Genomic DNA, 13662 nt, shown 5'->3' with positions numbered 1-13662 from the left:
GGCCCAACCTACTCAACCTTTCCTTATAAGTCAACCCCCTCATTCCTGGAATCAACCTAGTGAACTTTCTCTGAACTGCTTCCAAAGCAAGTATATCCTTTCGTAAATATGGAAACCAAAACTGCACGCAGTATTCCTGTACCTTATATAGCTGTAGCTGTACTCCATCCCCTTTGCAATAAAGGCCAAGATACCATTGGCCTTCCTGATCACTTACTGTACCTGCATACTATTCTTTTGTGTTTCATACACAAGTACCCCCAGGTCCTGCTGTACTGCAGCACTTTGCAATCTTTCTCCATTTAAATAATAACTTGTTCTTTGATTTGTTTTGCCAAAGTGCATAACCTCACACTTTCCAACATTATACTCCATCTGCCAAATTTTTGTCCACTCACTTAGCCAGTCTATGTCCTTTTGCAGATTTTTTGTGTCATCCTCACACATTGCTTTTCCTCCCATCTTTGTATCGTCAGCAAACTTGGCTACGTTACACTCAGTCCCTTCTTCCAATATAGATTGTAAATAGTTGGGGTCCCAGCACTGATCCCTGTGGCACCACACTAATTACTGGTTGCCAAACAGAGAATGAACCATTTATCCCAACTCTCTGTTCTCTGTTAATTAGCCAATCCTCGAGCCATGCTAATATATTACCCCCAACCCCGTGAACTTTTATTTTGTGCAGTAACCTTTTATGTGGCACCTAATGTTGTATCTTTGTTTAAAAAGGGAGAAAGGGATAGACCAAGTAATTACAGGCCAGTCAGCCCAACCTCGATGGTGGGAAAATTATTGGAAAAAATTCTGAGGAACACGATAAATCTTCATTTAGAAAGACGCGGATTGAACAAGGGCAGTCAGCGTGGATTTGTTAAGGGAAGGTCATGTCTGACTAACTTGATTGAATTTTTTGAGGAGGTAACAAGGAGGGTCAACGAGGGTAGTGTGTTTGATGTAGTCTACATGGATTTTAAAAAGGCTTTGGATAAGATCCCACATAGCAGACTGGTCACGAAAGTAAAAAAATCCATGGGATCCAAGGCACAGTGGCAAGATGGATCCTAAGTTGGCTCAGAGGCAGGAAGCAAAGGGTAATAATGGTCGATAGGTGTTTTTGTGACTGGAAGGTTGTTTCCAGTGGGGTTCTGCAGGGCTCAGTATTAGGTCCCTTGCTTTTTGTGATATATATCAATGATTTAGACTTGAATGTAGAGGGGTATGATCAAGAAGTTTGAAGATGATACAAAAATTGATAATGAAGAAGAAAGCTGTAGACTACAGGAAGATCAACTGGTCAGGTGGGCAGAACAGTGGCAAATGGAATTCAGAACTGAGAATTGTGAGGTAATTCTTTTGGGGAGGGCTAACAAGGAAAGGGAATACACAATAAATGGTAGGACACTGAGAAGTGTAGAGGAACAAAGGGACCTTGGAGTGCATGTCCACAGATCCCTGAAGGTAGCAGGCCAGGTAGATAAGGTGGTTAAGAAGGCAGAGTGAATACTTGCCTTTATTAGCCAAAGCATAGAATGCAAGAGTAGGGAGGTTATGCTTGAACTGTATAAAACACTTGTTAGTTAGGTCACAGCTAGAATACTGCATACAGTTCTGGTCACCACATTGCAGGAAAGATGTGATTGCACTAGAGAGGGTACAGAGGAGATTTACGAGGATGTTGTCTGGACTGGAGAAATTTAGCTATGAGGAAAGATTGGACAGGCTGGGTTGTTTTTTTTGGAACAGAGGAGGCTGAGGGGAGACCTAATTGAGATGTATAAAATTATGTGGGGCCTTGATTGAATGGATTGGAAGGACCTATTTCCCTTAGCACAGGGGTCAACAAACAGGGGGCATAGATTTAATGTAATTGGTAGGAGGTTTAGAGGGGATTTGAGGGGAAATTTCTTCACCCAGAGTGTGGTGGGGGTCTGGAACTCACTGACTGTAAAGGGTGATGGAGGCAGAAACCCTCACCATATTTAAAAAGTACTTTGATATGCACTTGAAGTATCGTAACCTACAAGGCTATGGACCAAGAGCTGGAAAGTGGGATTAGGCTGGATAGCTCTTTGTCGGCCGGCACGGACACGATGTGCCAAATGGCCTCCTTCCGTGCTGTAAATTTCTATGATTCTATGAACACACTCCTGACTTGTGCATTGTAGATGGTGGAAAGGCTTTGGGGAGTCAGGAGGTGAGACACTCGCTGTAGAATACCCAGCCTCTGACCTGCTCTTGTCACAGTATTTATGTGGCTGGTCCAGTCGAGTTTCTGGTCAATGGTGACCCCCCCAGGATGTTGATGATGGGGGAACTCAGTGATAGTAATGCCGTTGAATGTCAAGGGACAGTACTTAGACTCTCGCTTGTTGAAGATAGTCATTGCCTGGCACTTGTGTGGTGCGAATGTTACTTGCCACTTATCAGCCCAAGTCTGAATGCTGTCCAGGTCTTGCTGCATGCGGGCATGGACTGCTTCATTATCTGAGGAGTTGCGAATGGAACTGAACACTGCAATCATCAGCAAACATCCCCACTTCTGACCTTATGATGGAGGGGAGGTCATTGATGAAGCAGCCGAAGATGGTTAGGCCTAGAACATTACCCGGAGGAACTCCTGCAGCAATGTCCTGAGGCTGTGATGATTGACCTCCAACCATCACAACCATCTTCCTTTGTGTTAGGTCTGACTCCAGCCAGTAAAGAGTTTTCCCCCTGATTCCCATTGATTTCAATTTTACTAGGGTTCCTTGATGCCACATTCAGTCAAATGCTGCCTTGATGTCGAGGGCAGTCATTCTCAACTCACCTCTGGAATTCAGCTCTTTTGTCCATGTTTGGACCAAGGCTGTAATGAGGTCTGGAGCCGAGTGGCCCTAGCAGATTCCAAACTGAGCATTGATGAGCAGGTTATTGATAAGTGCCGCTTGATAGCACAGTCGACAACACCTGCTGATGACAGAGAGTAGACTGATGGGGCAGTAATTGGATGGATTGGTTTTGTCCTGCTTTTTGTGGACAGGGAATACCTGGGCAGTTTTCCACATTGTCTGGTAGATGCCAGTGTTGTAGCTGTACTGGAACAGCTTGGCTGGAGGCGCGGCTAGTTCTTGAGCACAAGTCTTCAGCACAACAGCCGGGATGTTGTCGAGGCCCATAGCCTTTGCTGTATCTAGTGCACTCAGTTGTTTCTTGATATTACATGGAGTGAATTGAATTGGCTGAAGACTGGCTTCTGTGATGGAGGGGACCTCAGGAAGAGGCAGATATGAATCATCCCCTCGGCACTTCTGGCTGAAGATAGTTGCAAACACTGCAGCCTTGTCTTTTGCATTTGTGGAAGAGGATATTCATGGAGCCCCCTCCTGTTAGTTGTCTAATTGTCCACTACCATTCACGACTGGATGTGGCAGGACTGCAGAGCTTTGATCTGATCCGTTGATTGTGAGATCGCTTAGCTCTGTTTATAGCATGCTGCTTCCGCTGTTTAGCACGCATGTAGTCCTGTGTTGCAGCATCCCCAGGTTGGCACCTCATTTTAGAAAAGTTTCATGAATCATTTACTTCAAAATAGAAAGAGGGAAAACTGAAGCAAGAGAAGATGAAAGTGGTAAGTATCTGTTCCTAACTTATAGATATCCAGGAGGAATGGTGGCCAGTGTCCTGGAACTGCCAGGCTTATGAAGCTCCATCTAGTGGCAGACATCTGTAGCTGCAGGTTTGCTTGCATAGAACCACAGAATCATAGAAATTTACTGCACAGAAGGAGGCCATTCAGCCCATCGTGTTCGTGTCGGACGACGAAGAGCTATCCAGCCTAATCTCACTTTACAGCTCTTGGTCAGTAGCCTTGTAAGTTACGGCACTTCAAATGCATATCCAAGTACTTTTTAAATGTGGTGAGGGTTTCTGCTTATACCACCCTTTCAGGCATCGGCGGGGGGGGGGGGGGGGGGGGGAACATCGGCGGTGCTCACTCTGATGACGCACGTAGGACGGATTGGCAGCAGCAGAGTGGTAGGGGGAGCGGGTCACCGCTGGGATACCGCAGGAGCGGAATTTTCAAAATGTCGGCCATTATACAAAAAATCAGCAGCCATTGCACTCTGCAGCGTGACCGCCCATCGGTGGTAACAGGCCTTAAGGGAAGGGGCAATTTTGGCCCCAGTGATTCCAAACCCCCACCACCCTCTGGGTGAAAAATTTCCCCTTAAATCCCCTCTAAACCTTCTACCAATTACTTTAAATCTATGTCCCCTAATTGTTGACCCCTCTCCCAAAGGGAAATAGATCCTTCCTATCCACTCTATCTAGGCCCTTCATAATTTTATACACCTCTCAGCCAAACTGTTCCAAAGAAAACAATCCTAGCCTATCCAATCTTTCCTCATAGCTAAATTTCTCCAGTCCAGGCAATATCCTAGTAAATCTTCTCTGTACCCTCTCTAGTGCAATCACAACTTTCCTGTAATGTGGTAACCAGAACTGCAAGCAATACTCTAACTGTGGCCTAACTAGTGTTTTATATAGTTCAAGCATAACCTCCCTGCTCTTATATTCTATGCCTCGGCTAATAAAGGCAAGTATCCCGTATGCCTTCCTAACCACCTGTCTTGCTACCTTCAGGGATCTGTAGACATGTACTCGAAGGTCCCTTTGTTCCCCTTCTCAGTGTCCTACCATTTAATGTGTATTCCCTTGTCTTGTTAACCCTCCACAAATGCATTAGCTCACATTTCTCTGGATTGAATTCCATTTGCCACTATTCTGCCTACCTGATTAGTCCATTGATATCTTCCTGCAGTCTACAGCTTTCTTCTTCATTATCAATCACACAGCTAATTTTTGTTTTATCTGCAAACTTCTTACTCATACCCATAACATTCAAGTTTAAATCATTGATATATACCACAAAAAGCAAGGGACCTAGCACTGAGCCTTGCGGAACCCCACTGGAAACAGCCTTCCAGTCACAAAAACACCTATCACCTTTTGCTTCCTGCCTCTGAGCCAGTTTTGGATCCAACTTGCCACTTTGCGTTGGATCCATGTGCTTTTACTTTCGTGACCAGTCTACCATGTGGGACCTTATCAAAAATCTTGCTAAAATCTGTATACACCACATCAAATGCACTACCCTCATAAATCCTCCTTGTTACCTTCTCAAAAAATTCAATCAAGTTAGTTAGACACGACCTTCCCTTAACAAATCCATGTCATAGTGATAATGTCCAAATAAGTGCGTAAAATATATAGCAAATGTAATATACGATTGGAAGATCAGTTTACATTGAAATGTGTTTCCTTTGGTTCTACTTTTGTTTGTAAATCTGGCTTATTTTATTAACATATGTCAAGGGTCCAAATATTTTCTTCCATGTAACTATGTCCTGCGCATGATTCGTTGGCGAGTTATGTTGTTGGACTAGTAATCCAGAGGCTTGCATTGACAATCCAGAGAATGCAAGTTTGGATCCCACCATGGCAGTTTGAGAATTTGAATTCATTTTAAAAACATAATCTGGAAATAAAAAACTGGTACAGGTTGAACCTCCCTTATCCGGAACCCTCGGGACTTGGCCTGTTCTGGATAAGGAATTTTTCCGAATGAGGGGTAGTCACATCAAATTGGATGGTATAGGTACTGAGCAAGCGGATATCGGGGCTAGCTGGCTTGGGGTGTGGTAGAGAGATCATGGCGGGGGGGGGGGAGGGTACAGTGGATTGTGAGGTCAGGCCAGCGATTGAAGGAGTCGGCAGCAAGGAGGGACTTCAATTTGTTCATGTCGGAGTTCTGCGCATGCGCCACCCAGTGGCCGGGAATGGTTCTGGACGAGGATGGTTCCGGATAAGGGAGTTCTGGATAAGGGAGGTTCAACCTGTATCAGTAAAAGTGACCATGAGGCTGTTGGATTGTCGTAAAAATCCAACTGGTTCATTAATGGCCTTCAGGGAACGAAACCCGCCATCCTTACCCAGTCTGGTCTATATGCAACTCCTGTTCCTAACCAACGTGGTTGACTCTTAACTGCCCTCTGAAGTTGTCTAGCAAGCCACTCAGTTATATCAAACCAGGGCAATTAGGGATAGGAATAAATGCCAGCCTTGCCAGCGACACACAAATCCAAAGAATGAATAAAAATAATATATAACTACAACTTGCAGTTATATCATCATCATAGGCAGTCCCTCGGAATCGAGGCAGTCTTGCTTCCACTCTTAGCATAAGTTCTTAGGTGGCTGTACAGACCAGTACGAGAACCACAGTCTCTGTCACAGGTGGGACAGATAATCGTTGAGGGAAGGGGTGGGTGGGACTAGTTTGCCGCACGCTCCTTCCGCAGTCTGCGCTTGATTTCTGCATGCTCTCGGCGACGATACTCGAGGAGCTCAGTGCCCTCCCGGATGCACTTCCTCCGCTTAGGGTGGTCTATGGCCAGGGACTCCCAGGTGTCAGTGGGGATGTCGCACTTTACCAGGGAGGCTTTGAGGGTGTCCTTGTAATGTTTCCTCTCCTCGCTTTTGACTCATTTGCCGTGGACAAGTTCAGAATAGAGCACTTGCTTTGGAAGTCTCGTGTCTGGCATGTGAACTATGTGGTCTGCCCAGCGGAGCTGATTAAGTGTGGTCAGTGCTTCAATGCTGGGGATGTTGGCCTGGACAAGGATGCTAATATTTGTGCGTCTGTCCTCCCAGGGGAGTTGTAGGATCTTGCGAAGACATCACTGGTGGTATTTCTCCAGCAACTTGAGGTGTCTACTGTACATGGTCCACATCTCTGAGCCATGCAGGAGGGCGGGTATTACTACGGCCCTGCCTTTAACATAGAACATTTTCTAAGGGACTTCACATAACCATAATCAGACCCTGGGATAGGCATTAAAAAACAATGTGAAATAAGGATTGCAGCTGCCTGGTCATATATTCATTAGCCGTCCTTGGAGGAATGGAAGGTTGCAGATATTGGGACTGTTGCAAAACTATTTATTTTTAAACATATGAAAGTCATGTGACCTAGCAGAAAATGTTACAAGGTGTAAAAACAAAAGTGTTGTAGCCCAATACATTTGTGCTTCAACATGGAATGTCAACAATGGTAGGACAGGAGCTTGCGATTTCCCCTCATGGCGAGCTCCCAGTCTCACTTGTAATATTGTAGGAAGGGCATAAGCAGAGGCCAGATGTTCCCCCATTGGGAAGGAAGGAAAGTCAGATGGCAAGCCAGCTGTGCCTCCTTTCGTGCACCCTCCTGTAGCTAGCTCATCTGTCTGTCCTCCAGCTAGGTAATGTTGCATGACCTAGGGAAATTGTAAAAAAGAAATTACCACAGAAAATATAAATGGATAAATTGTCCATATAAACTGTAAAGTCACACTGTGACATTTTAATCAACTTGTGTTTTGTTGAGAATCCTCAAAACTGTCTGGTATATCAATTTTTGAATGAAATAGTTTCCATGAGATTTGGTCATTAGACATACATTTTCTACAACATACCTCAGGTCTTGACTGAGCTTTAGTTTACCAAGTTAACATCTTGTGATCCCACTAAATAAAACTGAGAATTTCCTGCTTTATTAAATAAAATGTACAAGATGTCACGGGAGAGCACAGTGTGGCACAGGAAAGCCTCTAACTGTGTTGTTACCATGGCTATAACTTACAGTACATCATAGCTGTGGTATTTGTTTGCTAGCAACTGAAGTATCTAGGATTAAAATTCGATCCATCAATTTGGGTGGAGTGTTAACTTTAATTACACAATGCAGGTGTTTGCTTGGCAAACAATTTTCTTGCAGAAGATAGACAGACAAAGTTCTAGATAAAAGTTCATTATACTCTTTCCTTCCCTATTTTGGTTAGGGTTATCAGCTATGTGTGGATATATTCCTGGAGGTTTCATCACATGAACTCCCACTTCAAACTACCAGCACCACCGCTCCCCCCCCCCCCCCCCCGTAAGGGGTGGTCCCGGGGGCCAGGTTCACCTCTGACTTACTTGAGCGCTTCGAATCGCTCCCACTCCCACTTGGGTTCTAGACTCTGGATTTATTTGGGGGATGTGATAAAGTGCAAAAGACCACTGGTGCATAAATAGTAACTTGAAAAAATCTGTATTTCTGTATTTAAACAGTTGCAGTGGGTTATACAGAAATTTTACAATACACAGGGTAATTTTGCAAAATCTCACTCCGTTATCTGGAGTGTTGTCAATTCAGAGTGCATTACCGGCGATCTGGGGCGCCCGGAACCCACGATTTCCCATCCATTCATTCTTTAACCGGGAGCGCGGTTTGGTGAAATTCTCCCTCCTCGAGTGCTAACAAGGCAGATGGTGACTTGATAACCAAGGAGCTGGCCAGCATAAGGTGTCACAAGTTGATACATTTGGTCTAGCAATGCTAGAAAGCCCTGAAGGACCTTCCAATGTTGCTGCAGAGACCATCCTTAAATGAATTGCAGCTCCTTCCAGATAATGGAAAAAACTAACACCGTCACCCATGACTGACAATTTAGAAGCACTCTCCCTCTATCAAATCGTCAGCATTGCCTCAAGACATGTGCTGTGGGTTGCCAACATGGTCCTGGAGGTTTCATCACAAGACCACTCGCCTCCAGCTGCCCCACTCAGTCAAACAGCCCTTTTTTCCTCATCTCCAATATTGTTATAACTAATAAACTGAAATATTCAAAGAAAATGAACAAAACACACCAGTTCTTTAATGCTGTGATTTCTATGAATTTCCTCCCAGCGAAAATCGTAGAAATCATAGCATTAAAGGAATGGTTGAGTTCAGGAGATTAACCTTTAATTCCAAGAAACTCCAAGATAATCCTGGAGGGTTGGCAACCTTAATCTGCCAACAATAACAACACAAAATTCTGCATCTTGTCTCAAAACATTGCCTCTTAACTCTAACTTCAATTTAACCTGTCAAATTAACCTATATTTTAAGATATGATTGTATCTGAAAAATGTGGCTCTTTAATTTTCAGATTCCGCTTGCTTTGAAACCACTGATGAAACCTTCACAAAATATGAATATTTCATAGCGCATGTCTGCTGCTAATGTAACTCTTCATCTAAATTCCTCTTATTTTACTAAAATTAACTTTAAAAACCGCTAAAAATTAAGATTGATGTTTTTTTAATGCTCAACATTTACAGCACATTATCTTTGCAGCCCCACATAACATTAAGTCTCGACTTTTAAAATCAGCAAAGGACATTCAGTTTCTAAAGGGTTAACGTGTCTATTTAACAAGGACAGTGGATCTGGTCAAAGGCCATCTGCTCCCCAGGAAGTGTCCTTGAAGAAGTCTCATTAAAGTCAGTCTGACTTTGTAAAAATTTAGCTCATCTTACAAATTTGTTCTGAAATTAAAAACCAAATGGAAACTACTGGCATTTTGTACATTATCGTTCTGTCATTTGTAATGTTATTGTTCTTTTGTCAAAAGAATACAAGTATAATTATCCATTTACAATCTGATTATTAATACACCTTGAAAAACATAGAATGTGTTTTTGAGAAATGATTAATACATAGTTTTTATGAAACACAGCTACGATTTGTTGCTTTTGGAATTGACTTTGAGAATATTGGGAATTGCTATCAATATTCTCCAAATATCCTATCTTCTCAAACAAACTTCTTGAAATACATTTTATATAAAATGTATTGTTCCAGCGAGGGAATGGAAAATACATCAAGCTATTCTGAAGATTACAACTAACCGTGAGTAAATGTAATTAATTTTTTTAGGTTCCAAGCATAAGAAAGGTTTTACACTGAGACAGAACAAGCTAGTCATTTTAGGAGCTGCCTGGAATGGCGTATCATACAATAAAATTATAGACAGCTGTTCAGTTAAAACTGGCACGACAGAAAAGGTGCCTTTACCTTTTTATCAATCCGAGCATAATCCTGTGGTGATTTTTTTTTTGTCTATTGTTTTTTTTCACCTGATAAAAATAGTGTCCAAAGCCTGAGGGGCAGAATGAATAGAGAAATGTGGTATCAGCAGTTGGATTAGACTGTCAGCCTCAAACAGCCTCCAGAGCACTTCCCTGCGAGAGTGCAGATAAGAGGGAAAAGGTGAATGTGAACACTTGTCACAACAGATGGTGCCTTTGATTTGAAGTAGGAAGAGAGAGAGAGAGAGAGAGAGAAAAGCTTCTGCATTAGGCACTGCTGTATGGCTGGGTCCTGTCCTTGACCATTCTTGTGGTAGATCAACACTCCAGTTTAAACACAAGAGATGAGGACACTTTTCTATTGACTTTTAAACAGTAGACAGTGAGGACAGGATGGTGTCACATGCTGCAAGGTGTCTCTTTACGTGCTCAACATTAAACAGTAGAAAGCAGAATGCTGTAATAAAAACATTTAATTAATTTCTACGACATTGGAATATTAACTGGTGCCTTGATTGTACTAAATTATATAAACATTTGATTCGAGAGTACGGTTTCTAGGAAATTCAGATATATTCACTGCGAAACACAACAGTAGTTTAACTGTACCTTTATAAGATTTGTACTCTATGCTGTGAACTGCTGGGAGCAAGGAAGTATTAGCACTGTTATGTTATTATGTCCAGATTTTATATCTCTGCTGTCTGTATTACCCTTAGTCTAACATCATTTTGGATTTAGCAATGACACTCAACCTGGGCCTGTACCCAATTTAAGCATCGGTATCAGAAAGAATATTAAATATAACTTTATTGCATTTTACACTATGCAATTAGAATCAGCGTAACTGGTAGTACTGGCATTGTGCATTTGTCTTTCTTTCCTTGAAAGCCCCTTTAGTTTGGATTTCCAAAATGATTTTCTCCAAAATGTCAGAAAACAGGCAATCCAATGAATGTTCATCAGCTTACATCTCATTAAATAATGTGGCTTTACATTATGGATAAATCATTTGTACTAGATTAATGACAAGGAGATCAATATAATTTTTACAGAATGTTATAATATATTGTGGGCTTCAAATTCGGTATCGCCCGCTTTGAGGCGGTGACACCGCCGGAGCACTACCTTTAGCGGCATGTCTGCCGCCCTAAAGTGTGATATTCAATTGTCTCGTCCCAAGCGGAGAGTGGAGCGTGAAGGGAAGCATTGCGCAATCCTCTTAGGGTGCTAAAGGTCCATCGCAGGGCAGTAGTGCGACAGCACTTCTCAAGTTGAAGCAATAAGATACTGGAATCCTGACGCCTAAAGAGGTGAGGTCGACCAAGTTAAACCTGCAAAAAAATGGAAGGGAGGCTAGCAACAGCCTTCCACAGGTAAGAGAGATAAGTAATAGTTAAAAATTTGACTCTCAACACTTACCTCTTCATTCCCTGCGATATCATCCCAGGATCCTCTTTGCACCATCTGCTTCCCCCTGTCGGGAGTGGCACCAGGTGCTACGGCAGGCGAAACATGTCACAAAGGGAGCGTTGCACACTCTTGACATCACCAAGTAGGTGGTGCTAGAGTGCGCAGCGCTAAATGACAACGCCGCCTCTAAACCACCACTGAAGTTCGCGGCAGGCTGTCACAGCACGGCACTCAGGCGGTGGGTGTTTATTGGCCCCTTCGCGCCCCTCTCTGGCGCTAATGGTGGCACTAAACAACTAAATTTCTCCCCCTATATGTTTTAAATATTGTACTACATGCCAGTTGGTTTGATGCTGTCTTTCATTGTTTATATTATTCTATTCATAATCTCACAATTCTACAGATTACATAAACTTTTATTTACTACTTTTTCTGCTCAATTGATAAAATTGCAACTTTCGATTGTTTTTCCTCAAATTTACAGCGTGTATGGAATTGCAGGTGTTGGGCATTCAGGACCAGTATCTTGCCACTTCGCTTTTACTGAAAATCGGCATTAATCATTCAAAGGCAGTGAAGTTGAATTGGCGCTATTCTGAATATTTTGAATATTGAGTCAATGTTTTAGCTGCATTTCTTTTGTCACCGCCAATAATCAACAAAATATTTCCCACATTTATTTGATTGGGAATGCTGTTCACCTTTTTTGGAAAATCTAGGGCTTCCACCTTGGGAATTGGATTTAGTTTTAAGTTACCATTTAAGATATGGCCATTGCTCATAATTTCATATTGTCATCTTTAAAGATTAAAAGCAGTCATATGCGAAAGTATTGTTGCCACATATTTGCCCATATATAACAGTTCTTTTGGTGCTATTGATAATTTAATGTAAATATTGCAGTCCATATATTTTGGGTGTTGAATTAAACCCCAAAATAGTACATTTATGCAAATAACTAAAGTAAAAATTAAATCACTTATGAGGGGTGGACCTGACATAAAATAAGCCAAGCTGCCATTTCTACATTTGGCAGCAGCAGTAGATGTATGTGCTATAAGTCACATTTGACATATGGTTTAATATTCCCTACACTATTAGACTAATGACTAGTCATATATTCTCTGCTAACTATGAACCTTCTGTGATTTATTTAACTACAGGGTGTCATTAATATTCACTATGATACAACCTCAAAAGAATGGGGATAAAAAGGCAATTGACGATTTCTCAAACTACGAAAAGGTGCACTGATTACATACTTTACTTTTAGACAGTACTAAATATGATTCCAATATTCGATTCTGTAAGTAGTCTTATAAATGACCTGGGCAAGCCACCTTCGACTTGTCTATGTTAAGGAAATGAGGACCCAGAGGATAAAAATGACACAGCTTCCCATAAACTACCAGCATGCAACATGGAACTGGTGTTTGTAAGTACCCAAGATTTTATCAACCACCAGTTATCTTATCTTGAAAGTGTGGAGCCTCGGACAGCAACAATAACCCACAGTCTTAGCAATCTAAATTATGGGGGAGGATAAGGAAGTTAGGCTTGTTCTTACTGGAAAAGGGAAAACTTTAAGTTTTCCCTTTTCCCTCACAGGTGTTATGACAGGGAATGATAACGTTGATCCAGACAATTTATTCACACCTATAAAGTGTTTAAAATCTAGAGGATAAAAATGAGGAAATCAGGATAAGCAGGGAATTCAGACATTAAGTGCTTCACATAAGTGATAGCAGATACATGGGTTATGTTACAAGGGAAGATCATTAATGTAAATAGCTTAACTAGCTTCAAGAGACTACTTGAACCATTTGTCAGCTCTCACAACTTAAAAATGATCTGGTAATTCAGTAAGGGAACATACCCGAAGTGCCATTGTCATTCTGTAGAACGCAACATGGAAGGTGTCAGTGTAACTTAAGTCAGTTGACCCTGTGTCCCTCAATACAGCAATTGTCTCAGGCTTTTAGTATAATAACACCTCTCATCAAGAAGCTCAAACATATCTTGCAGCTTGAGCCCAAGGTGAACTAAATGCATCACTACCAAGAATTATGTTTGCACTGTGGCAGCTGTAGCTCTGTGGTAGCACTCTTGCCTCTGAGTCAAAAGGTTGTGGGTTCAAGTCTCACTAGACTTGAGCACAGAATCTAGGCTGACATTTCGGTGCAGTAGTGAGGGAGTCGAAGGTGCTGTCTTTCAGATGAGAAATTAAACCAAGTCTCTGGCTGCACTCTCAGGCGGATGTGAAAAATCCCCTGATGCTATTTTGAACAAGAGCAAGAAAGTTTCCCCCAGTGTCTTGGCCAAAATTTA

Source organism: Pristiophorus japonicus, chromosome 5, assembly GCF_044704955.1.
Source record: "Pristiophorus japonicus isolate sPriJap1 chromosome 5, sPriJap1.hap1, whole genome shotgun sequence".
NCBI classification, from domain to species: domain Eukaryota; kingdom Metazoa; phylum Chordata; class Chondrichthyes; family Pristiophoridae; genus Pristiophorus; species Pristiophorus japonicus.
This window is presented reverse-complemented; position numbering follows the sequence as displayed.